The following is a 26,111-nucleotide window of genomic DNA, read 5'->3' on the forward strand; positions in this document are numbered from 1 at the left end:
TACTATTTGTACTGCTTTGTGATTTTTTAAAAATATAGATAATGTTCCTGGTCAAACCAAATTGATAAACAAATAAACATTACGTTAACAGAGAGAATTCTTCTTTAATCATTGCAGTGTAATTTGTGTTTGTTTTCAGACTAATAAAAACAGGTTCTAAGAGCCTAGCATTTAGCAGATACTACACATCACTTAAGAAAGGTGGCATTTAAAAACATACAAACATACATGATTTTTAACAGATTTACATGTTTTGTAAAGTATGTCAAATGAACCAAAGAGAAAGTCTCCTAATTACTCATCAAACAGATTTCAGTCAGCTGGGAATACAACTAGAGTGATATGTGGCATTTTTGTTGGGACACACCCACCATATTTTCTCTTAAAAAAACCCAAACAAACCCCAAGCCCTCTAAATAGAGCCTTAAGCTTGCTCTGCAAAGATTTATGCACATGCTTAATACTTGGCACATCAGCATTACCACTGAATTCAGTGGGACAACTGAAGTGCTCAAAAATAAATATATGCATAAAGCCTTGCAGAACTGGGGTTTTGAATTATAAGAAACAACAAATATTTGCTGCTATTTTTAGAACAAGAAACTGAGTACTCATTGTTCTGTATGTAAATATTGCATCAGAGGATAAAGTTCTACGTCCTCTTAGGACTTTTCCTCTGAGCTTTCATAAGTATCCAATACAATTAGATTTTCAAGGAAGGTAAATTAGAAAATTTTCATTTTCAATTGTTAATGTATAATTAAAAATTTTGTACAAACAGGAGAAAAGTCACCAATAGGCATACTAGTGACTTCCTTTTAGCATAGCCTCTGACTTCCTCAATACTAGAATTCACTTGGAAAAAAGAAAACTACAGAATTAGTGACCTTACACATGGGGATGATGTTATCCGATTATGTATTTTTTACTGGCACAGTAACTGTAGTGAAATTCCATATTTCAATATAATTGTTATAACACAAGGACCTGTGTATCCTGCTATCTTTAGTCAGCCAAAACTTCCATTGACTTCAATGGGAGTTTTTCCTGAACACAAATCTAGAATAGGGCTCACAGTTTATAACTTTTCATGTCTCCCCTAAAGGGAGCTCATGATATTTAGCATATCCCAGTGCAAGACTATTTTAAAGGTAGATTTTAAGGCATGTATGTTATATAGTGGAGTGTCTGTTACAGAATTAATAGGGGTGCATAAAGGGCTTGTGAAAATCCATTCCATACTCTGGCATGACCTAACCAAATATAGGCTATATTCTTCTTACAATGCTTTTCTTGAATTCACAGAGCTCAACTCTGCTCTCAATTACACCAATGTAAATCTAGAGTAATTATTAAATTCACACATTGCAGCAGCAGAAAGCAGAAAGCATGGTCTGTAATTCCACTGCAGCTGAGAGCAGAATCTGGCTCATAATTGTCATTCTCGTATGATTTATTCTGCAATTCATATTTTAAACAGTATGTAATCCATTAGCAGTACTGAAAAACATGCAAGAACTACATGGGTGGACTTAGATTTCTTGGGTCACATTCAGACAGATGGCTTTTTTGTGATTCCTTTTTTCCCACAAGTTTGCTCTCTCTTGTTTTAGGGCTGGACCGATACTTTCATGGATTTTTCAAGATTAGATAAAAGGTTTATTGCTCACAGTCCTCCGAAATCATCATGAATCTATGCTGGCTTTGCCTATAGTTTGCCATTTGCTGCTTTTATCTAATAATGAGATTTTATCAGGACACTTACCCTTCAAAGATCTGTAAAGAAGTAAAGAAAGGCTGATCAGAATAAGTTAGCTGCTTTCAGTTAAACACACTGTGAGATCCTAAAGTAACTATTCTACAAGATGGCAATGTTTCAGTATTCTGCAAAAGATCCTCATTAATAAGAAGGGCACCATGTTTTATAACTGGGTTTTTATTACAAATCCCTGTTTTGTTCTGTACATATAAAAGGAAACTCCTGCTTACTTGAAATAGTTCTTTTTTAAGAAAGGGGAAATGTTTGGGGGGTTTGTTTTTTAAACTGCATATATTTGCTGAGTACAATTACCTACCTTCTATTGCTGAAACTTAACTTTCTTCCTTTATAGTAATATATAGTTCTTAAATTCCAAAGGTTTCTGGTGCTTTTCAGCTGTCACCTCAAGTCAAAATCTTGGAGTTCAGCTATAAAAAAAAATTATATATAATAAATTTAACTTGACCTAACTAGACATTTTTAAAACAGAGAGTTTTGTTTTGATTTGGTTTTTCTTAACATTTTTTAAAAACTGTATATCTATTCAACCCTGTGCTCTCATTTATACTACAAACATGGTTTTCCAAAATTTGGTCTGACAATCAGACCCTAATAAAATTTGTGACAACTCAGTGCTCCAAAGAATATACTTGTAAGAAGCGTAAAAAATACTTTTTAACTTAAAAATGCTTCAGAAAAAGGATAAATCATATGCTTTGACATCCAAGAAATTTATATATACACATGTGCCTCTGTGTGTGTGTGTGTGTGTGTGTGTGTGTGTGTGTGTGTGTGTGTGTGTGTGTGTGTGTGTGTGTGAGGCATGTATTGTTTGATTCTAAAAACATAAAATCCCCATAAACCAACATTTATATGGAATCACAATTGTGCATAATATAACCCTTGACCCACATTACAAATGACCTGGTATTTAGTGTTTACCAGACTATTTTATACACCAAAGTAAACTTTCATACTACAGTTCAAATTTAATCAATTTTTATTTTGCAGTCTTTGTAGATTGAGTCTTTTGTTAAGAAAGGACGTCTTGTTTCCAAAATACACCACAAGTAATCACTGGCATCAGAGTGCCACCAAAAGGCAGAAAAAGAAATTAGCAACCACATACTGACCTTTAGAGAGACAGCTAAGGTTATGCACATAACATTTGCTTGTTTACTTTGCAAAATAAGCAATGAGTTGGAAATTCCTAGCTTAGTAAGCATCTTGGTATACCTAAAAAGCAACTTTGAGAATAAAAACAAAACCCATGGTTGTTATTATTTTTCTGTTGTTGTACGTACAGCCTATTATCTGCTTTGCTCTATATCTATCATGATGCAACTTTAATAACGTTAGCTACGAATGCTCAGAAAATCACAGCTGTAGCTGGAGGCAAAAAAAAAAAAAGCTAAAATGAGGTGCTTCTCCCAAGCCTCACCTAGTGCGCTGAGTATTGGCTTATGCGTGAGAATAAGCAAACGAATCGATCGCTGCAGTAGGTTGATGGCTACTGGTCGTTTTGATGGATATGACTGTAAAAAAAAAAGTCCAGATTGGTTCACAGTGGACCTCAAACCATGTCAGCTAAAACCAAAGAGACAAAAAAGTGACAGCTGTGGAGAGTACACTGCAGGCAGTCAATGGTTCCTGTGATTTATTGTTCCATCTGCCTTGCCGCTGTGAGGACAAGTTCCCCCTGATTTGGTTAAAATGAAAAGGACCTCAGAGAGCACAACGTGTTTTTTGAAAATGTGCAGAAACTATTTTTTTTTATTTCTTGATTTATGTCCCTTTCCCCCTCCATAATGTTTGCACCAATTGTTACCCAATAATGATTGCTGAAAAATGTGAAGCTTCCCAACCACTAACTCCTCCAACCTCCCCCAAAAGGAAAAAAAGAAACAGTAAAAAGATAAACACCGGCAAAAATGACGTACATTGTCAAATACAAAACAGAAAATTAGTCTAATTTTTACCTTCCTTTTTCAATTAGTAGCTACTTACGTATTTAAAAGTCTGAAAAGCTTTTGGATTGTGAAACAATTGAGGTATACCCAGCTGGCTGTACAATTTTTTTTTTGAAGGAGTGACAATCTTATGTATTAGAGGGTTCAAACTCCTATTATGAATTTGCCTGAGCCACCCAAGTATACGGTCAACAGTGTTTGATTAGGGGAGGGCACTGCAGGAATTTAGCCCTGCAATTTACACTAAGAGGAAGGAACCTTTACAATGTTTACATATGAACTTTTGCTGTTTCTGACTTGAAAAGGAACATTTCCTTCATGTGGCTGATATAGCTTATTACCCCATTAAAGAGAAGCCCTGCATGACACTTCTGTCAGTGTAACATGAAAGCCTAATCAACACTTAAAGGTGTAACACAACACAAATAATCTCACTCTTTTGGGAAACTAAAGTAGCAGTCTAAGAAACATTTTGACTTTTCCCTGGGAGAATTGAAGTATGCCATAGCAGAAATATGGTTAATGTTTTAATACATTTATGGTGCATAAATCATAAATGAAGCATTAAGTATCTAGTGCTCTCTAAAAATTTTTAACAAATATGAGCAAATTGAATGAATCTCAGAGAGTGATATATTGATAATTTTCAATGTGTATCACGTTAGGAAAAATGGATTTAAGGCCTTAGAGACCTTTCATATTCCTGCATATGTTATAATTCACTACTTAAAACTACACGAGCCAGTAATCTACAATAAGTTAAGTAAAGGCTCTTACTCTCCAACTATAATATGTGTTTAATGCAGATCAGCAAATTTTTAGCAAATTTCCCATGAAAAGGCCTGTTGGTTTTGATGGTGCATGGAAAGTTCTGCTCTCTTTTGCCTTCATTCAAAGTCCCTGAGGTCCTGACCCCTGTGGCAGGCACTTCCTGGCTGAAGGTTTCTTTAGGCCTCATAGGTCCAACCTGGTGTCAAAAGCTGGCCTTGTCTCCTGTCTCAGGATGTTGGTTTTACCTTTCAAGTGTTTCCTGAATTTGTGAAAATTCTTTTTCTGGCTGGTTGTCCATAGTGGCTTAATGTTCAAAAAATATTTACCTTTTTCAGAGAGAGAAAGAGAGAGAGAGAGAGAGAGAGAGAAGAAGAAGAAGAAGAAGAAGAAGAAGAAGAAGAAGAAGAAGAAGAAGAAGAAGAGAGAAAGCGAAGAAAGAAGAGAGGGGGAGAGAGAAAATTCTTAGTTGCTACTGTTGAGCAGGGGGGTTTCTCCTGGGACCAGTTCTACTTTTGGAACATGTTATTGTCAGGCAGAGGTCAACATCTTTTACCTCTTTTTTCCATTATTCAGTATAAGTATTGATGTTATGTTTTAGCTATTTAAAAGCCAGCTGCCTTGCTCATTTCAGATATTTTTCCTGGTATTATTGTATGTGGTAATAGCTGGCCTGTGTATCGTCTTTCACAAAATCTAGCCTTTCAGGGTCTCAGTTCTTCAAATGATATCAATCAAAATTTATGCAATTCAAAATCCATATGTATAGAGTCCCAGTTCACCTCATTTAATGATAATAGTAAACCACATGTTGTGTACATGTCTAAAACACTTTTCTAGTTCTTGACTGTATTAACCCTAGGGGCACTATGTTTTTGTACAGCTTGCCCAACTGAGCAGCATAATATATTGATTAATACTTGGCAACAACTGCATTCTTGAATAATAAAACTATGAACAAGGTAAGTGTATACTAGTAAAATAAGAAGAGTTTCAATATTATTTGGGGATGTATGTTAGTATATAAGATGTTAAAGAACAGAAGAGAAGTGGGTATTTCAATTAAGCTGAAGTATCTATAACTAATTTTGGTTCATTTCTTAAATGATATCTCTATTAAGTCATCTACATTACCTACTGAAATAGATATGATGCACCCACCATGAATATCTTGAGTTAGAGATAGTTGTATATGCTGTGGACACTATAAGTGGAAAAAGTTAGATATTTCTTTAAAAGATACATTGGGATTAGAAAGTTGCATTATCATCAAATTATTCATGAATATATATTATTTGTAGATATTAGTGTCAAAAACTAGTAACAGTGCCTAGTAGTACAACAGCATTTGCCCCTGACAGACTGCATCATTTACTTAAGGTTTAATATACAGTTACAAATAAGATTTGCTTTCATGGAAAACCACGGAAACATTTGGCAAAGGAAGAACTGAACATTTTCTTTAATTTATTTTGGCAAGTCTGAAAAATAGATCCCATTACACTTTTGCATTCCAAAAACATAATAATGAATAATAATTTTAGGAAAACCAGGATATAATTAAAAATTTGATGACATCATAAGCACTAAGAGAAGCATAGAGGATAGCTATTAAAAGAAAAGAAGAAAGAAAAAGAAGAAACTGACCTGACTGAAGAGCAATTGCACGCATTTATTTTGTAAATAACTTAAAAATGCTAAGTAATACAAATTATTTACAACTAGTTAAATTGTTTTCATACTTTTCTTTAAAAAAAGGAGAGCAACTTTTAAACTCAGATGCTTAGTAACATTTCTGTCATTTGATATTAGAGTTTTGTATGAAAACAAATATTGAAAAAATTGAGCATGGTTATGTTTTGATTAACTGGAATTGGTCCCTAAAAATCACAAGGTATAGCAGAAAAGATTGCATCTGTGTCTTCCTTCAATGCCATCCACATGACTCACAGTGAGGCATGAAAGCTGTTGACAAATTAATACTTTAAGAAAATAAACTATGGTCATGTTCAACATAGAGCAACTTTATCCTGATTAATTTGCGTTGGAGTCAATCCAGCCCCCATTTACAAAGCCCCGCAGTTTGTACAAATGTAATTTCCTAATATTTACATGAGGAAAGCCTCAGCAGTTAAGCTTTGCCTCCAGTGTGAGTTTTGTGGTTAGTAAAAAGACAATAAAAATACAGAGAAGTAATTGTAAGCACATTTGGAAAAAAAAAGATTTTCTGCACTCCTCCTTGCACAGCCCTATAAAAATGTGTTGTGTTATGTTGTGCTTATAGGGAATGCTGTGCCAGTATTCAACCTAGCAAAGTTTTAAGTAATGTAACACCTAAAGCTTAATAACACCTGCATTGCTGCAACTGAACATAACAAACAAACAAACCTTTATAACACTTGCATATTTTTAACTTTGTTATTCTCTAAATGCTGGTATAAATTTAGATTAGCCTGCCTAATCACACAGTCTGTCATTTTATGTCTTTATTTAAATAGAATGTTAGACATTCATACATTTGTATAATTTAATAAATTTGAGTGAGAAAAATGTAGTTTTAATGTGTTGCTTTGTTGGAAGAATATTAAAAATAACCTTTAGTTTTAATGAGATTTTTCCCTCATCAGTTTACACAATTTTCCAGATGCAAAATGAGCTTTTGGCTGTAAAATATTTTATCACATTATCTTACACAATAAAGATTACATGTTTTCACTCTCTCTCAACTCCACCGCAATTATTTTTTAGTGTTTGCAAATCATAATATCATTTAAAAACTATATTTTATACCTCATCTAAAATAGTTTTATAGCAATGTGATGAAAAAACCCACCCAACAACAACATCTATTTAACTACTCTTTTTAAGTGGCTGTAATATGCTTTGGTATAATTTCCCAGAAAAAGACACAGCTAAAAAAGCTTAGCTGTTCTTGAAAACAAATCTCCCAAGCAGCATCTTTGCAAAAATCCCCAGAATTTAATTCCCTTGACTGAAGAGCCCAGAGAGCCTGAATGTAAAAATAGTAGCCCTGTCATTTCACATTCATTAAGTGTGAAACTCGGAAATTAATAATGTAAAAATATGCTTTTTAATTAGTCTTACATTCTGCCCAATGTACTTAAATGGGATCAGCAGCTCCCTAATGATTTTTTTCTTAATAAAGTATTAGCCTGTGATGCACTGCGGTTGACAGGTATGATAAACTGGAAAGTACTTTTGGAGGCGTATGAATGATACCAAAATAGTACTCTCCCATTTAAATGTAATTAACATCAGGGAGCAATATTACATGAGGAGAAGCCTGCAAGATTTTTATTTCAGGGTTTGTGGTTGTGGGTTTATTTTTGTTTTATTTTGTTTTGTTTTTATGAGTAGTTTGATAATTGCAGCAGTTATTTTATAATTTAACTACCTCTGTTTAAAGCTAAGCTTTTGCTAATAGAAGGTCAACAGGATCATACAGTAGTCTTAAAAATATTATAAAGAAGGTAAATCCACCTAAATAACCTAGTGAATTGTAGATATGTGTGCATATATGTCCCTAATTTGTGGTTCTATTTCAGATCAGTATTTCTTCTCTAAAGGGACTTATTTGATATTAATCATGTGGAAAAATAAGTTATGGAAAAACCTAACTGTAAAAAGTATGGGTTTTCTCTGAATAAGAAATGCTGGGAACCTGAACAAAATATTTCTAGTTAAGCCAAATGAACCTCAGATATCATTCAAACAGCCTGAAACGCGGGGAAATTGTAACCAACTCCTCCTCCCAAAACAATTTGCTTCTTTGAATTAATACAATATGCTATTTTAAAACAGAAGATGACAGATCATTGTTGACCAGTGTTGCTTATATAATAACATTCCCCAACTAATTTACATGCCAAATGTCAAAACCCACTGTCTACTTAAGAATTTCTGTTCATATCTCTGAGCAGCAGCACTCCCAAATGATGAATTTTCAATACAGTAAACAAACAGTGAGTACATATGTAGAATGTGACAAAACCAGAGCGGTTCTGGAAAGAATCCCTTCCTATTACAGTAAAGCTTTACAAGACTGATGCCTTTTGGCTGGTAGGATTCTCCTAAACTCACTAGGAATCACATTCATATAAGGTATGGATACAATTCACACCTTGGACCTACTCCACGTGTAGTCACAGTTAAATGTATGGTGTGCCTTCATTCCAATTGAATCTCATTTCTCTTTATTTATATATCCTGGTGTTTTCTAATGCATGTCACATTTCTAAACATGCACTGACATTTCTATATGTTTTCACACTGTTCATCTGTTACTACTGTTGATAACCACAGTGGGTAACATGCTTGGTAGCATAAACTGTTTGTGACACTAATGCACTACATTACTTGCTAAATGATTCCTCAAATCTTTGTAGCCACATTCACACTGATTAAACATAGTATGTGTGATGGTACCTCTCTTTTCCATTTAAATAAGAAAAAAACAAAAATAATAGACTTTGCTATTTCCTAATTTTCCATCAAATGCAAGACAAATAGCTCTGAACCTTCATCCCAGACTGCTAAACAAGCTTTCAAATTCTGATGTCATTTTTCCATGTGTTTTTAGTAATGAAAATGAGTGCTATAAAAGGGAAAAAAAAAACCTAAGTTCAGATTTTCTTGCACTCGTTAAAATTGTTGCAGAGGAATATTTTTAAACAATTCTGATTCAGGTAAGGGCCTTTGCCATACCTAAATTTAGTGAAAGTGATAGCTAAAAATAAGGACATTGGAAGACTTTCAAGCATGGCATTCACCATGAATATTCTGCCATTATGATATTTCAACAGATTTGGAGCGAGCTGTGTGAACATATCTGTAGTCCAACAAGTGTCCAGCTGGTAATAATATTGTATCAAAATCCAAATGAATATATATGAATCACTGGATTCCTTATAGTAAATCTCTTTCTCCTGCTTTGGTAACGTCTAATGGCTTTTATAAATGTGGTCATTAAATGTGATTTCTTTCCTTATTTATATTGGCAGTGCAAATCTGCCTAACTATCAGCCAAATTTAATCTCTCTCATAATATTTTTCCAATCACAAACACCATTGCATTGTTCTCTAGAGAATTATGTGATGGATCTATCTATTTATGTGTTCATGAATCAAGCAGTCCAACTCATTGGAGTTAAAAAAGTTTGTATAATCTATGGCTTTTATAAGAGTCCACTGAACTTATACATCTCTGGGGACTTCCAGTAATGCCACGTTATTGGCACAGTCCTCATGCAAACCCACTGTACAAAACTACTTACAATGTATGAATATTTCGGTTATATAATTAGGAGTTTATGTAAAAATTAAGACTTAAAATATTGCTGTACTTCTGAGTTGCAAAAGTTTCCAGCAGTATATACACCTTTAAAGGGACACTGAGTCAGAAACTGATAATCTAAGTACCCCTAAAGTAGACATATGTTGGATTTTTTGTTACTGAGATGTTAATTACTTTTCTAATAAAGAATAATATAAAGTAAAAATAACAACACTTACTGGGAAATATTTTCCTGGAACCACATTGGATAAACCTTAATTTAGCTGAGTAGGATTTAAGTAAATAGTCCCATTGAAGCCTTGTGGGTATATAACAACTTACCGGCACTGGGAATTCAGGAACAGATCTGCATGCAAGCAGGCTATAAGTCCCATATAGAGGTACCTTAATTAATTATTGTCTGTAAAATGGGATGAAAGACATTCTAGCAATGCCAGGTATTACTGAAAACAAGTTGGTGCCCATAAAGTCTAACTAAGCACTGTTCATTTTTATTTAGTCTGATGTTTTAACAAACCCTGTTGCAAAATGATATTATTTTCATTATATATCAAATTAACAAGGCTATTGTAAAAAGGACTCAGCTGCAGTACACAAATCCTATACAATTAAGAGGTACAGTCAGAGGGGGCCTTAGATCCCCATACCTGGGAAGATGAAGGCAGAAGACATCATGTTGAGGGATGTGCTGTTCATTCTCTTGGAAGGATCAGCTTACATTTTCACTTACAATATCTCCTTAATGGCCAGACCAAGAACTGGCATTTGTGCTGGTGCCAGAGGGACTGCTTGTTTACCAACTGGCTAAAGTAACATGCTGCAGTGGTTAGAGACAAAGAAATTGAGAAATACAGTACAAATTCATGGGATACAAGGACAATACAAACTGCTCTAAATGCAGTGGGGTCATGTTAATGCCAGCAAATCAATCACTCTAAATGCTATTCATCATTCTATCAAAGGAAGGCTAAAGACGTATATTATTTATACAAGTCTGAAATCATTTTATGTTACTTACTGCTGAGTCAACTTCTGAATTGATAGGGAGCTCTTCTATCTCTTCATCTGCATACTGGACTAGCAGACATACTTGATAGATAGTTGTGTCAAATATTAGATCAAAGCTAAAGTAAATTAAATAGGCCCCATTATAGTATCGCCACCTACATAAGTAACAAGTGACTTTGTTTTAAATTTCACACTGTGTAAAGAGATTAAAATGGTTATTATTAGTTTTATTAAGAGAGTTAGCTATCTAATCTGTCTAGCTATTTCTACTACCACAGCATGTCTGAGCACCTTTACAACTCTCTTTGGTCCAAATCATCCGCTGTGCTTCTGTGAGCAGAAAAGACCTAAATCTAGCAAATATCTCCTGGGAGGCACAGAAAGAATGGGGGAGGCACTATGCAGTAGCATTCTAACATCTCTTGGGGCCCTATGAAAGCCCCTGTGCTAGAGCTCTGTGAAGCCATCATTTATATAATTTTATGTGCAGTGCAGTACTATCAAGGCTCCATTGTATAAGGCTCGGTACAAACATATCAAAATGGGATGGTCCCTGCCCCAAAATGCCTAAAATCAAGTTTAAGACAGGAGATTGAGATGGGAGGGAGCACAAGGGGACAGATTGCTGTGAAAAGTGGAGTGAGCAGTAGTTACTGAAAACCAGCTGCACCATCCCAAAGTGACTCCCAATATGGGTATCCAATTGGGTTCTAATGCTACCTATCCCCTCCCTGCCTGCTAGTGTTAGTGTGTAGCTACAGGGGCACTCGGCCAACGACAGCACAGGGGTGCCAGGAGAAACACCAGTACCGTGAACAGAAGATTGATTCTACTTCTAAGAAGATTGATTCCCTTCCCTCTGCATCACCAAGATCAGTGAAGATCAGGGCCTATTTCCATTGTTTCCACCAAAATCCCTCTCAATGAAGAGCCCATTATCTGACAGCTCCATGAAGTCAACCATTCAGTTTCCTGGCCCTCCTTCCTCCTGCATCTTATAGGAGGCGATCCAGTCTGTTATTATAGTATGAACTCTGGGTAAATATATAATCTGGTTCTCCAGATTAATGCTGATGTTGTTTCTTTTAACTAAACTAACCAATTAATTTGTAGTGGATGAATAGATGAATTTGCAGCATAAATAGCAAGTGGTGTGCCCAAAAAATTTTCTGTGTTAACAATCAATAATGGTGGGATTTCGCACTGCACATTTACCAGTTTACTTTGTAAACTCTGAAACTGATTAAATCCTTTATTAATACTTTGAGCAGGTAGGGATTGGTGAGACTTGAACCTCGACCTACAAGATAACCAACATCCTCACACAACCATCTCACAGCAGCTACAAGCTGGCTGCTCACTATGACCCATAATTTGCAGAAGTTGCACAACCTTTGAAGATCCACCTTGAATGATCCAACACAGTTGTCTTAGAGATCCCTTATTAGATCCTTGGTCCAATGAAAATGGAAGGGGCATACCAAGACAACACTGGATTTCTAGCTAGCTGTCATGGTTGTCCTGCTTCACTGCTGCTGAACTCCCAGTATCAACCTCAGCTCTGAATTAAATCCTGAATCTTGCCCAACCCCTGTCACACCAAGACTGACCCTGAAGCCTGGTTTTGACTCTGGCTTGATCCTTGAATCCATTTCTGGATTTAACCCTCATCTTGCCTCCTCACTTGGACTCTGGTTTTGGCCTTCAATTTCACTCTTGACTGACTCCAGCTTTGATTTCTGACTCTCAAAGTCCTACCACTAGTCCTGCTTACTTTCTCCCAGGAATCTAAGGGAGTGCAATTCACACTCCTGATTTCACCTATTGTCCATTTAAAACAAGTACTGTGTAATTTACATTATTCTAATCCAGTTACTTCCAGAAATGGACAGCAGATGGGGCTACAAAAATCATCAAATAAAAATAATGACTACAGCCTTTTAATGTCTGAAAACCAATTTATTCTGAACCATTTCAAAAAATAAATGGGATTCTCCTTTTCTGTTTTAAGACATCAATGAATCTGTTTCATAATGGTCTTTTGTAAACCGATTATCCTTGATAATCTCATTAGCTGAAATTATCTTACTTTTCTAACATGGTAGATTTTTAAATACCTTTTATTTCATATCCCCCTGGGCACATTGTAGCACAATTTACTATTAAGCAAAATAATTATCTATCTCAAACCTTAATGCTTAAGAGTAAAAAAAATCTTAGGGGCAGATATTAAAAAGTACAGGTTGAACCTCCCTGGTCTGGCAGTCTCGGGACTTGACCAGTTCCAGATGAGGGATTTTGCTGTATCAGGAAAGGTCATCACTGGACTCCCTGCTGTCAGCCCATTGGCGTCCTGGCCAGCTCGTCGCCTCCTGCTGGCCCAGCTACCCTACCAATCCCATAAGGCAGCCATCGCTGCCCTGGCTTTTGGATGCACAAGATAGCTGCATGCACTGTGCTAGGGCTCCGGATCCCGTAAGCAGCCTCACCCACCATACTGGGGCTCCAGGACCTGCCAAGTAGCCAGGCATTGTGGATTCCTGCACCACTAATCTACCACAGCTCCCAATGTCTCCCAATTTCACTGGGCAGACCTGCTGCCACTCGTTGGCAGTGGGCTTGCTCTGGGCAGCCCACTGCCCTGCTAGCCCCACAAGGAGCCTTGCCACAGGCCCTCCACTGGGACTCTTTGGTCCAGCAGTATTTGTGCTGGGTAAGAGAATCCTGGGTAAGAGAGTTTCAACCTGAATCAAGAAACTGAGATCACAACTGGAAAAGGTATCCTGCTGAAAAATAAACTAAATTTGGGTATGGGCTAAGTTAAGGGTTCATCTCCTTGAAGTAACTGAGCCAAATTCCTCTCCAGTGGAATTATGTATACTTACACCATGACTGAGTTTGGTGTATTTTGCATAAGTACTCGTTAATAAATTCCTTTATTTATCAAATAAAGGCCTTTTTTGTAAAATTGCACAAACATTCCAGGAAACCAAACTTTCTCACTTAAAATTACACCTAGGATTTCAGTACAGATCAGAGGGAGCTTCAACCCCTTGCCAGTTTCAAAGGCAAAGTCAGCAGCACAGCTGGGGAAAGGTGAAGGAAATGAAACTGACACACAGCTGCCACTTCTGGACAAATTCAACCCACAAGTGGGCATCGGAATCAAAGGTTGCCAAATATGGCCTTGGGTTGGGTACATTAAAAAAGGAGGCAGAGAAGATACAAGTTCAAGCTTTAAGCAAGAAGAAGATGCATTGCCAAGTGAGAGCTGTAATTTTATGCTTCTGATTTAGACTTGAGTAATTAAGAAGTATAAGTTGTTTAAAAATAAGCTTAAATCGGCATTTTATGTATGCAAGTTTGCAGCTGTAATGGGATTATGATGTCAGCAAAGGGAGAGAAGTTTGCAGCTGCACTGGGTTATGGAGGTAGCAAGCAGCTGTTAAAATAGAGAACTAATGGTGATTAATTCTTATTATGTGTTTGAAGATCTTACAATGAGTTCAGGACCCAAACCCTCCCAAAGGGAAAGAAATAAAGGAGAAAGATTTTAAAGGGGGATAGAGAAGATGTTAATGTATATTTGGTCTATTCTGCAGTCTTAAATCTCTTTGTATTTCAGTATTCAACAAATTTGTACTTAAAATTTTATTTCAATTACTGTTATCAGTTCAAAAAATATCTACACTATAAACCCAGTGTTTTCATATTTTTTACTGAATATTATATAGACTAAGAAATTACCTCCATCCTTTAAAATATCCATGCATATTAAATAATCTGGAAGAAATATATGTAAATTGTTTACCACATTGGTTACAAGGTGTGAGGTTTTGCACATACTAGTTGAGCTAGAACAATTGTGAAGATCAGTCATTGATTCAAATTCAGTTTGCTCAATTGGCAGTAAAATGTATATTCTCAGCTGAGAAGAGAGGAACTAATCATTTTGTGCTAAAGTAAACCAGAGCTAGGCAGGCAGAAAGTGGCAAATAATATTCAAATATATTGGCACATAAGAAGCCAGATTTCAAATAGCCATTCATGCACCCCCATTCTGTATTTGCTTTCTGCAAATCTTTCAGCGAGGAAAGTTTTGTTCACACAAATGTCAATGGGAAAATGAATTCCAAGCTTTAACCGAAATTTGTTAACACAATGGAATTTGTATGGGGGTGGAGTAGTAGACCTCTTGCTATTCTCAGTCTATTTATCCAAGAAAAAAGACACTCTTGCTTTAACAGAAGCACCAGAAAAGAGGTACGAGGTTTGAATGTCAAAAGCTATGCTGTGGGTCTCTGTGTTAGGCCTTGCCCCTGGTGTCTTCTCAGGGTCCAAAAAGTGCCTCTCTCCCCCAACTATCTTTTCTTGTTCATTGAGGTTGAGATTATGACTATGAGATGCTCTAGTTTTGCTGTGCAGAGTCTGTGGGGTGAATGAAAATATCCCTCTTGCTCAGCTACGTTGCTACAGTTATTCCTGTGCTCTCTCCAGTCTGAGGACGCATGGGAACAGTTCATTGCTGCACCATGCTAGGAAGCAAGAACTTGGATCACATCCACGTAGATGCAGCAGATTGCCTACACAATCTCTCTGAGGCTATGTAAGCATGCTAATGAGGGATTCATTAGCATAAGTCGCGACATCATTACCATATTTTCTGCCATTTCTTTTTGTGCAAGGGGTTTTTGCGCAAAAAGAAGCAGTCACTCTCTGAGAAGCATAAGGATCTTGTGCAAAACACCTGTTTTGCACAAAAAGAAACAGCAGAAAATATGCTAATGATGTAATGATTTATGCTAATGAGTCCCTCATTAGCATATTTTCTGCCAAAAAAACATGTAGTGTAGACAAAGCCTAAGACTGCTGCTGTGGCAGGATGGCTATACATTGCACACATACAGAGCTATGCTTTAAACCATGGTAGTCCTGTATGTGTGCAGATCTGTGGAATGCTCTTCAGGTTCAAAAATTTAAAAAACACCACCCAGATCACATATACTGCTGTTCTCTACACTCACGTGCCTTGGGCTGTTCTGTGTGAGCCAGGGATTTCCCTACACCCCCCCTATGGGAGTGTATACCCTCCTGAATTTCCCCAACACTCCCCCCCCCAGTTTTGTGAACTAGTTACATGCCAATTTAGTGATTGTTTGGAAATGTGAATTGAAATTGAAACTTCAATACACACTTTAAAAGCATATACTGTGTATGGGAAGATATGTGTATCTGAAAAAGTATAATATATTTGAAAAGTATGAACATAGACTAGCTTCTTTATACAGCTGTTGTTTTTTATGACAATGTCAGTGTATTCATTCTGGTGATGTTGGCCAACCTAATAATTTCAAATTATGATTTGTAAGCAAAGTCAAAATGAGCTCTCCCTGACAGCTAGTGATGAGCTGGGGGGCTGGGGGAAAAGCTTCAGAACCAGATGGTATTTACATTCAGACCTAATCTACCTAGGTATCCAGCAAACAGAGCTGTGTTGCCCAAGTGATAGATTTTGGCTGGGGTTGGGTTACAAATCACTTGAATGCGGGGGCAGAGGGGGAAAATGAAATGTTGTTGTTTCTATTGTATGAGTAAAGGGCAGTAGAACTGTACTTAACCTGTACTGATTGAGGGCATCAAGAGAGAGGGTGGGGACAGGAGTTTTTGTTTTATGGTCTGTCTGAGTCACAAAGTACTATTTGACCTGCCCCTCTCCACTGTTTAAAGACAGAGCTGATTAGGCTCTATATATAGTATTTTGTTTTGCTAAGTGGCCACTACAGCTGAAATCACTGATAATCAGATCTAAGTGCTTAGTCCTGCCATGGGGACAGTGTACCTGTGGGTACAGTGTTTTTGTGTGCAAGAGATAGCCCAGACTGCACTAGCAGCGAGGTTCCCCCACTGAGAGCTCAGCTGAAATCACTGAGAGCTGGGTGGAACCTCAAGAGACCAACTCGCAGAGGTCACAGTGGCAGGTAGCAGCAGAAGGTGACGGCGCAGGGCCATTGGCAACAGAGTGATGGAGTGAATGGTGGCACAATGAACAACAGTGCACAGCTGGAGGAACAAGCAAGATGTCCTCTTGCCCCCCACCTGGGAGGTGTACTCACGTGAAAGCACCTCTGAACTCTGAGTCTCCACTGACCAAGGACAACACCAATGAGTGGGGTGAAGTAGAGGGGAAAATGAGGGGCACATTAAATAAACATTTGTTTGTTGGACTATATTTTAGTGACTTTGCTCCAGAATGCTAGATTTGTGACTGGGAATGGAAACTTATATAAATGTGTTTCCTAGTAGGCCAAGATTTTTAAAACACCTTATTTGCCAAGGTTGTTACCTCACACCGTTGCTATCTTGAGAGGTCATTATGTTGGGGAGTTTCTGTACTAAACATTTTTATTATAATAACTAATTTTTACATAAGAATGGTCATACTGGGTCAGATCAGTGGTCCATATAGCCTGGTATCCTGTCTTCTGACAGTGGTCAAGGCCAGGTGCTTCAGAGGGAATGAATAGAACAGGTAATCAAGTGATCCATCCCCTGTTGCCCATTCCAGCTTCTGGCAACAGGCTAGGGACACTCAGAGCACGGTATTGCATCCCTCTCCATCCTGGCTAATAGCCACTGATGGACGTATTCTCCAGGAATTTATCTAGTTATTTTTTTAATTCTGTTATAGTTTTGGTCTTCACAGCATCCCCTGGCAAAGAGTTCTATGGGTTGATTTTATGTTGTGTGAAGAAGTACTTCCTTCTGTTTTTTTAAAACCTGCTGACTATTAATTTCATTGGATGACTGCTAGTTCTTGTGTTATGTGAAGGATTAAATAACATTTCTTTATTCATATTTTTCACACCAGTCAAGATTTTATACACCCCCTATCATAATCCTCCCTTAGTCATCTCTTTTCTAAGATGAAAATTCAGAGTAATTTTAATCTCTACTCCTGTTTCATACTCCTAATCATTTTAGTTGCCTATTTCTGTACCTTTTCCAATTCCAATATATCTTTTTTGGGATGGGGTGACCAGATCTGCACACAGTATTCAAGGTGTGCACGTACCATGGATTTATATAGAGGCAATATGATATTTTCTGTTATGTGTTTTGGTGTATTTTGCATTATCCTTATGTTAAATTTGCATTATCCTAACAAAACATTTAATTTATTCATATCTCTTTTATACATTGCAGGTCAAAGTGAAAATGAAAAGACAAAAAACAATACAACAATTTTTCCACTCAAAGGCCTCAAAAACTAACCAAGGTGAAGAACCGATCAAGAACCAAGAATATATCAACGTGTCATCTGAAGGGTCAAGTGGTGTATCTACATCCGACCAGCCCGAAGTATAAATATAGCTACTTACTCAAGAAACAGTGTCTCCAAAACCTCAAAGCAGTTCCTGATGTTCGTTGATCAAAGAGTTCCCATTTATTGAAGTTACAAAAGATGGGTACTGGTGCACCTCTTGCAAAAAAGCTTACAAAGAAGGAAAGCTTTCCAATGCTATAACTGGTAAAAGTGGAGGAGCTTGGTTTGTCAGACCGATCAGCAAAGCCAATGCTGACAAACTGCGTGAAAAGGCAGCAGAGTTGTGCAAAATTATAACAAGAAACCAAGAAGGATGTAGACGTAGTGCTTCATAGAAGGCTTGAGTAGCCATCTTTAATTTGTGTGATTTTAAAACATGAGTTAAATCTAATAAACTTGTCATGAAACATTATTCAGTTTTTACTTGGTGCCATACAGCCCACCTTCATCCTCATGGTCTCACCCCTCACTGGCCTGGACACCCCACCCCACCCCGTAAATTTGAACACCTCTCCCACCCCCTCTAATTTAAATTCCTGGGGAAAAAACTGGTGTGAGCAAGATGAGATCATTTGATGTTGTTCCCATCCTATAGTGTTATAACTCTTTTTTCTCTAGAGATATGAGATTTCTGTGATTGTTGGAGGCAAAGCCCAGCTGAGAAAGTGACACTGGACTCAACGATGCAACAGAAGGGCTGGATGTGATGTAGTTGGGGAAGAACTAGCACCTTTATGAGCAGCCTAGAGATGTCAGGCTGTGAGGAGCGTGTGCACGGTTGAGATGCAATAAGTAGGTGCATGATGTGGGACGGCAGGGTGCCCAGAACTTGAGGGGAACTCTATGTGCCAGTCACCTGCCTGGGTCAGATGTATAAAGGTAAGTCGGAAGAAGGGAAGGTGAGCAGGGTGTTGTGAAGGTCATCATAAGGAAAGCTTAAGTGAAGATAAGCATCACAATTTGTTGCCAATTTGGCTGCCTCCCAGGAACTTCTGGCAGGTTTTGAACTCGTTGATTTTTGTTGTTTTACACTACAGTGTGCCTTCAAGCTTCCTCTGCACAACCAAACATAAGAAAGGCAGGACTTGGATAAGCTGAGTTTAGAGTTGACACTCATGATTGGTAAATTAGAACCCTGCTTCCCACATGCAGTCCTCAGCTAAACCACGGTAGGTCAATGGTATTTTAAGAGTCTAAGTGTAGCTGTCCCAAGAGAAAGACGCACTCATGGGACACTGATATTTTGTGGACTCTAGCTCAGAGTCTAGAATATTGATCTGTATTTGCAGTTGATGAAATCTAGAAGTCACTCGCTGGCTTTCTCCATTTATGTTTATCCTGTACCTGAGAAAAAAATGTTTAATTGATGAGTGTGGTTGTGGACCTAAAGGATCTAAATGGGATTGGATACCACTCTGACCACAACCTGTTCTGATGATGGATTTGGAAAATCAGCCAAGGAAATGTATTAACAGGGAGGAGAGGATATTTAATCGATGATCAAAGAGCACACTGGGATTAATAGTAGTGTCCTAAAGAGGCCAGAGAAGTAGATGATAGGTAATTAGTTCCTCTAGCCAGACAATAAATTAGGTGAGCAGGTATCAGCATATCTCCTGCTCCTAGAGGAGATCCAATATATCAATATGAGGGCACAAGTAATGTGACAGATTTTAGGTTCTGAACTATAATGCCATGACCAGGAGTAGCCCTACTGGCTCAGATTATAGAAGTAATTTAGAACATAAGCACTGTGGGAGGTTTGGGTTGAGACAGTATATTTGTGTTATAATTAATAAGCTATTTTTATTTGAATCATGTGTTGTCTTTGTTTGAGTATGTTCTCAGCAAAGACTAAGATCAAGACAAAATCTACACAGAACACAACCAAGATAAAAGGCAACCATAAAGAGACAGACAGAGAAAAAGAAAAACCCAGAAAAAAGAGAAGACAAAGAGCAGAGAGACACCAAAAAGGACACCAAAAAAAGATAGGGAAAATGAAAAGACAAAAATCACATATGATGGAGTGTCAGAAAACATGTAAGAGATGTGCAAAAGGAAAAAGGGAGGGGGAAGAGGAAACTAAGAACAAAAGGCATTGGATACAAAACAGGAGCAGGAACACACACAAAGAAAAAATTGGGAAGGAAGTGCATTGAAGAGATGGGATGAAACATGACCCAAAGAACAAAAATAAATATAATGAGGTGATAAAACAACTAATAACCTTCTAATTTGCATTAAAAATAGTGAGCTCACATGAACTCACACAATAACAGAAATGCTATCAAGCTGAATAAAGACATTTCTCAGGTCCTTAAAATTCTGCAAGACTGTTTTACTTCTGAAGCCCTGAGTATGGATGATTTTGGATTCCCATCTGTGGGGGAGTGGCGGGAGGGACTGGCAAGATGAAGCATTAACTCCTGCTGCATGAGAAATAATAGTAACTAGGTGGAGTTGGAGGGCAGGGGGCTGTGCCAATTACAGCATTGATGCTATAAGAAACATAACAACAGGTCAAGGGATACTGAAGCAGCAGTGGAAAGCTCGTTGATGGTCCCTTTCATCAGGGATGCTTAAATAAAATAAATAAATAAATTAATGGAGATTGCCTATCTCCTAGAACTGAAAGGGACCTTGAAAGGTTATTGAGTCCAGTCCCCTGCCTTCACAGCAGGACCAAGTACCAACCCCAACAAATTTTTGCCCCAAATGGCCTCTGCAGGGATTGAGCTCACAATGCTGGGTTTAGTAGGCCAATGCTCAAGCCACTGAGCTATCCCTCCCTCCCCCCCTGAGTAAAAGAGCTTCCTCTACAAACTCTTCTTCACGTACCACAGTAAACCATGTGATACAAGTTGATTACCTAATGTTATCAAGTATCAGAGGGGTAGCCGTGTTAGTCTGAATCTGCAAAAGCGACGAGGAGTCCTGTGGCACCTTATAGACTAACTGAAGTGTAGAAGCATAAGCTTTCGTGGGCAAAGACCCACTTTGTAAGATGCATCATGATGAAGTGGGTCTTTGCCCACGAAAGCTTATGCTCCTACACTTCAGTTAGGGTGTGTCTAGACTACAGAGTTTTGTCCACAAAAGTGGACTTTTGTCAACAAAAGTATACCTGCGTCTACACTACCGCTGAGTTCTGTCGACATAACATCGACAGAACTCAGCAGTTTTGTCGACGCTGGTAAACCTCATTTTACGAGGCATAACACCTTCTGTCGACAGAGTTTCTGTCGACAGAAGGTGTTATTGCATGTAAACTGTCCTTTGCTTCTACACTACCATGTCGACAAAGCAGCTTGCTTTGTCGACAGAACTGGATGTAGTCTAGACGCTCTTTGTCGACAGAAGTTTTGTCGACAGTATCTGTCGACAAAACTTCTGTCGACAGAAGCCTATAGTCTAGACGTACCCTTAGTCTATAAGGTGCCACAGGACTCCTCGTCGCTAATGTTGTCAGAGGTCACTGATGTGATGTCTTGATAGGTATCGTGCTCTGTCAAATGCTGATAACCATTCAAATGAGTGAATGTGCTCCCTCTGTGTACTGCCTGGATCTGCACAGATAGCCAGCGCAACAGACCCTGCAAGAACCCCCAGTGACTACACACAGTCAGATAAGGTGCCAGGCTAGGTTTATTATCAATGAAGCACGGTCCTAGTATCTAGAGGACTCCATCAGACAACTAACAAATGCATGTCCATTGTAAGGGACAAGCTCAGTCAGTGACTTGACTTTCCACTGCTCCCTAGGCAGGACATGGATAGCCATTCTAAGGTATATCTTAATACCCGAATACAAATAAATTACACATCACTCCTGATGAATCAGAGTGCCACCCTCTGATATACTTGGGTGCACCCATTACCTTGTACATGGTGGTTTGATCAAAACATCACTATCCAACATGCTGTCATCCTGAACCTGGGTCAGTATGTTCTTGTTATCTGTGGAGAGAGTATTGGTACCAAGATGTTTCCAAATGGGATGTTCTGATAGCACCCTTCTGAAATGTGTTTATATGACTAGTGCCTAGTACCTCTTAAGTATGTGTGTTACTGAAATATCAGCTCTGTTCTTGCCAGAGTCTGTGAGCAGGACCTGCCACTTGCTCACAGCTCAACTTTGTGCTATATAAGCAAAGCCTTCACTACTTTTGCCTGGGCTTCAGGCCTTACATCAGGCCTGTGATCTTTTAGGCCCTCTTCTTACTACACCTAATGTCTCTGTACCTCAGTTTCCCCAATTGTAAATTGACTAATGATGCTGCTCAGCCATTTAGGTAAAGAGCTTTGAAATGTATAGATGAAGTGCTGTGTAACTATTTGCAATGTATTGAAATCTATATTGTTTTACTCAGGCTAGCCAAGCATATCATAAGCCAGCAAAACTCAGACTTTAAGTTCATTAGAAATGAGAAATGAAGACAGCCATTAGTGCATTCTTTTCTGAAACAGTGTGCCAAAGTGCTACTGCTACTGAGCCCACAGCAGCAAAACGTTTGCATGTTTTCAATTTTCTTTATTAATTTTTTTTCTAAATGGGTGGCGAGAATTGCAATTAAAAGAACTTTTAAACAAATCTCTTATGATTGTCACAGCTGCTGCTGATTGTACAGGCTTAATGGTGGTTCTGCTGACTGTATCTTCTGATACAGAAGTGTCGATTATACAAGTTAGATTTCTTTAATTTTGACCTAATTGCATGATGGATTTTCCAAAACCAATTGTTCATATATTGACATATATTTCTATGATCATGATTGCTCTGATTTTCTTTTTGCACTAATAGCCCTCCTAATAGATGATGCATTCACTGTCTATGCCTTATCTAGAATGGATTTCACACATTTTTTTTCATGTTTGAGACATCTGTAATTTTTTTACCTAAATCCCATGCAGAAATGAATGGATCAGTGCCACTGATGCAGAGAACCATAAACATAAATAATCCCATGAACCACTGTAGCAAAACCACACACTATGCTTATTTGGTAGACACTGAAGGAAAAATCAGCACTAGGGGGTTAAATTTTTTCTAAATAGTTTTATTTCACATATCAGTATTTTTAGATTTCTGGGTTTTTTCACCTTATTTCCAGGCTACTTCTTCCTAAGAGCAAAAGGGGAAGTTAAGAAACTTCATGGGAACTTCCTGAAAATGAAACAGATCACCTATAAAAAATCCTAGATGAAATGTACAGTTAGAGTTTAATATCTTTCTAAGAAAGAGCTGGCTGTAATCACAATGTTGGATTTAAAATTCATTGTTGTACTCAGTTTATTGATTTAATAATGTATTTATAATTTATGATTTCTACAGCACATGGAATTCTATTTCAACCATTTGATGAAGATTAATCAGGGGATAATGTGGTTCTGAATCTAAAAGACTCTCCTGATGCTGAAGTAGCAGATTGTTTTCCAGCACTCCAATCCAATACCTCTTCTGATTATGCAATTTATGCTACTTCACTACTAAATTATAGCATGATTAATATCTAAGAGTAATATGTGAAGTAAAAGATTTGTATGCATTTAAAGTATGACTCCATGAGAGGCAATTGGAGGAGTGTGCAACATTGATGCTGTTTTTTATTAATTTTTCTAATTAATCATTGAGATTTTCCATTGGTCATTATTCCTGTGAACTTTGCCATCATTTACTATCATTGAAATTATTTTATCAGGGTTCTCTTAAATTCTTCATTTCCCTCATTCAAGATCAGTGTTTGCCATAGTGATTCTAGATTTGACAAGCATTTCAGGTATCAGATCTTAAAATGATATTTGGGTTAACAGCTTTCTTCTATCTGTAAATTAATTTTGACATTATTTCTTCAGTTTACATATCATGAACTACTTTATTCCAGTGCCACATTTTCTGGTGGGCTGAATTATTGTTTTCTTTGAAAAGCACCAGCTAATACCAGTATAAGTGCTAGACCATTAAAAACCATTCTGCAACTGTCACTACATCAATGAAAAAAGCTAAATCAGAATGATAAGATTTTCATGCCACTGTATTATGTACTCTCAAAGACTAGTCTTTCATTTTTACTTTTGTGGATACCTGAGATACTGGTCTTTATAATTTTCACTAGTGCTTGCATGCACTCTTTTTGAACCAAAAGTAATACTGGATAAGGGGCCAGTGCGATTTTCAATATTTTACTATTATGTATATAGAATACAAATGAATGAAGCTAAAAAGACAAGTGAATACAAAAAAGGGAGATGGTATTTGATGTGAACTAATCAGCTGAACCACGAATCAGGGGGGACTTGAAAAATCAGGTCTCAAATGGATTGCAAGAACAGCAAGTAATGAATGATGAAATAGAAGAACAATGTACTCGCTTTGGAGATGTCTTCCAGGAAGTCGCTGCAATGTCATTTGGACCAAGAGTTTCAAGGAAAGAAGAATGGAAACAAACAATGGAAATTGCATATAAAATAGAAAATCCTTGAAGAAGAAGCAAGAACAAGTGACATGACAAGAAGAACACACGTTGCAGTGGGAGTATGTAGACAAAGATTAACTGAAGAAGTTGTGTTGAAAAGATAAGACACAAATGAGAGAAGCCAACAAAGGTGACTCCAACAAACTGTTCCAAGTGTTTAAGTAATTGTTATCCCAGTTCTAGAGTGTAAGAGGTATTGCAAAAAGCATGAGTTGGAAGATTAACAACAAAAACAGGACAAAAGAAACAACAGTGAAAACATTTTAATGAAGTACTCTGCCAAACAGAGCACACAATTCCAATCAATGGATTTACAGAAGAAAGTGAAGAATTAAATCTCTCTTTGCTAGAAGAAGCAATTAAGTAGCTAAAAATAGCAAAATGTCTCATCAAGATACTATCACTGATAAAACACTTAAAGCTAGGGAGGAGGTAGTTATATATGAAATGCATAATTTTGTAATATCGGTTGGGAGAAATAATTCTTCCCAGAGGAGAGGAAAAGAGGTGTAACCTGTAAATTACCACAGGAAGGAAACCAACCGGTGAGACAATTGGTGAGGAATAACATCACTTTCAGTATCCCAAAAAGTATTCTACAGTGTACTGCTGACAAGAATGAAACTGGTCACACATGGAAAAACTGCATACTAAGCAAAAATCTTGTGATGATGATGTGAAAGAGAACAGTATAATGTTAAATGTGAGGGTAGGATTCAGGGCTGCTATATACTACTTCAGTAAGTTGATCTAATTTACACAACTTCCGTTACTCGACTAATGTAACTGAGGTTGACATTGTTAGATCCACTTAGTGTGGTGGCTACTCTGCACAGGGGAGCGTGTCTCATCCATTTCCCTTACACTTCTCAATTGTGTACTCAAATTGATTGGAGAGGGCTCTCCAATATATTTAACATGTCTTTTCTAAGCCCACTAAATCGACACTCTTTGAATCGATTGTGGCAGTGCCAATTTATTAGCAAGTGTAGACATACCCTAAGAATCAGCCAACAGAAAATGAGAGTCCCTTTCAAGCCTGGCTTACATCTGAAAAATTAAGGAGTTTCATGCAAGAATTGAGACAAAGTGATACTATGTCATTGTGATACTCATATTGTTATATGCTTCTGAAATGTGAAAAATGCTTGAAATAGGTAACTTAATGAATTATATCAGAGAGGTTTGTGAAAATACTAAGTGTCCACTAGTGAAATAAAGTAACCAATGGTGATGTGTTACATAGGGTGTGGCCATGAGACTATAGAGACAATGATTCAAGAAAGAAGGCCAACATGGTTGGGACATGTTGTATTGATATTAAAAATCCTGTATTCCTTTGATTGGACACCACCTAATGGAACTCCGAAAGAGAAAAATAAAAGATAACATCTAGGAAAGCCATTGTAAAAATGGCACTGTCATGGAAATAGACTGTAATAGAGCAAGATATTTGGTATTAGACAGATGGAGGTTTTGCCTAATGTGTCAC

At 37.4% G+C, this 26,111-nt stretch overlaps 2 long non-coding RNA genes across 3 annotated transcripts; one reads left to right on the top strand and one right to left on the bottom strand.

The window, feature by feature from the left end:
- Positions 1–207: 207 nt before the first annotated feature.
- Positions 208–10,596, bottom strand: LOC106732913 (uncharacterized). The gene is made up of 3 exons (XR_003086855.2): positions 10,459–10,596; positions 2,076–2,187; positions 208–1,776 (listed from the first exon to the last, which is right to left on the bottom strand). It is a non-coding gene; the product is annotated as an uncharacterized LOC106732913 (long non-coding RNA).
- Positions 10,597–18,929: 8,333 nt separating this feature from the next.
- Positions 18,930–20,419, top strand: LOC142830508 (uncharacterized). Of its 2 annotated transcripts, none has more exons than XR_012905804.1 (3): positions 18,930–19,022; positions 19,181–19,312; positions 19,981–20,419. It is a non-coding gene; the product is annotated as an uncharacterized LOC142830508 (long non-coding RNA). The 2 variants fall into 2 exon arrangements; XR_012905805.1 differs by having other exon boundaries at positions 19,992–20,419.
- The last annotated feature ends 5,692 nt before the right edge of the window (positions 20,420–26,111 follow it).

The sequence above is a fragment of the Pelodiscus sinensis genome, chromosome 8 (genome assembly GCF_049634645.1).
Source record: "Pelodiscus sinensis isolate JC-2024 chromosome 8, ASM4963464v1, whole genome shotgun sequence".
NCBI lineage: Eukaryota > Metazoa > Chordata > Testudines > Trionychidae > Pelodiscus > Pelodiscus sinensis.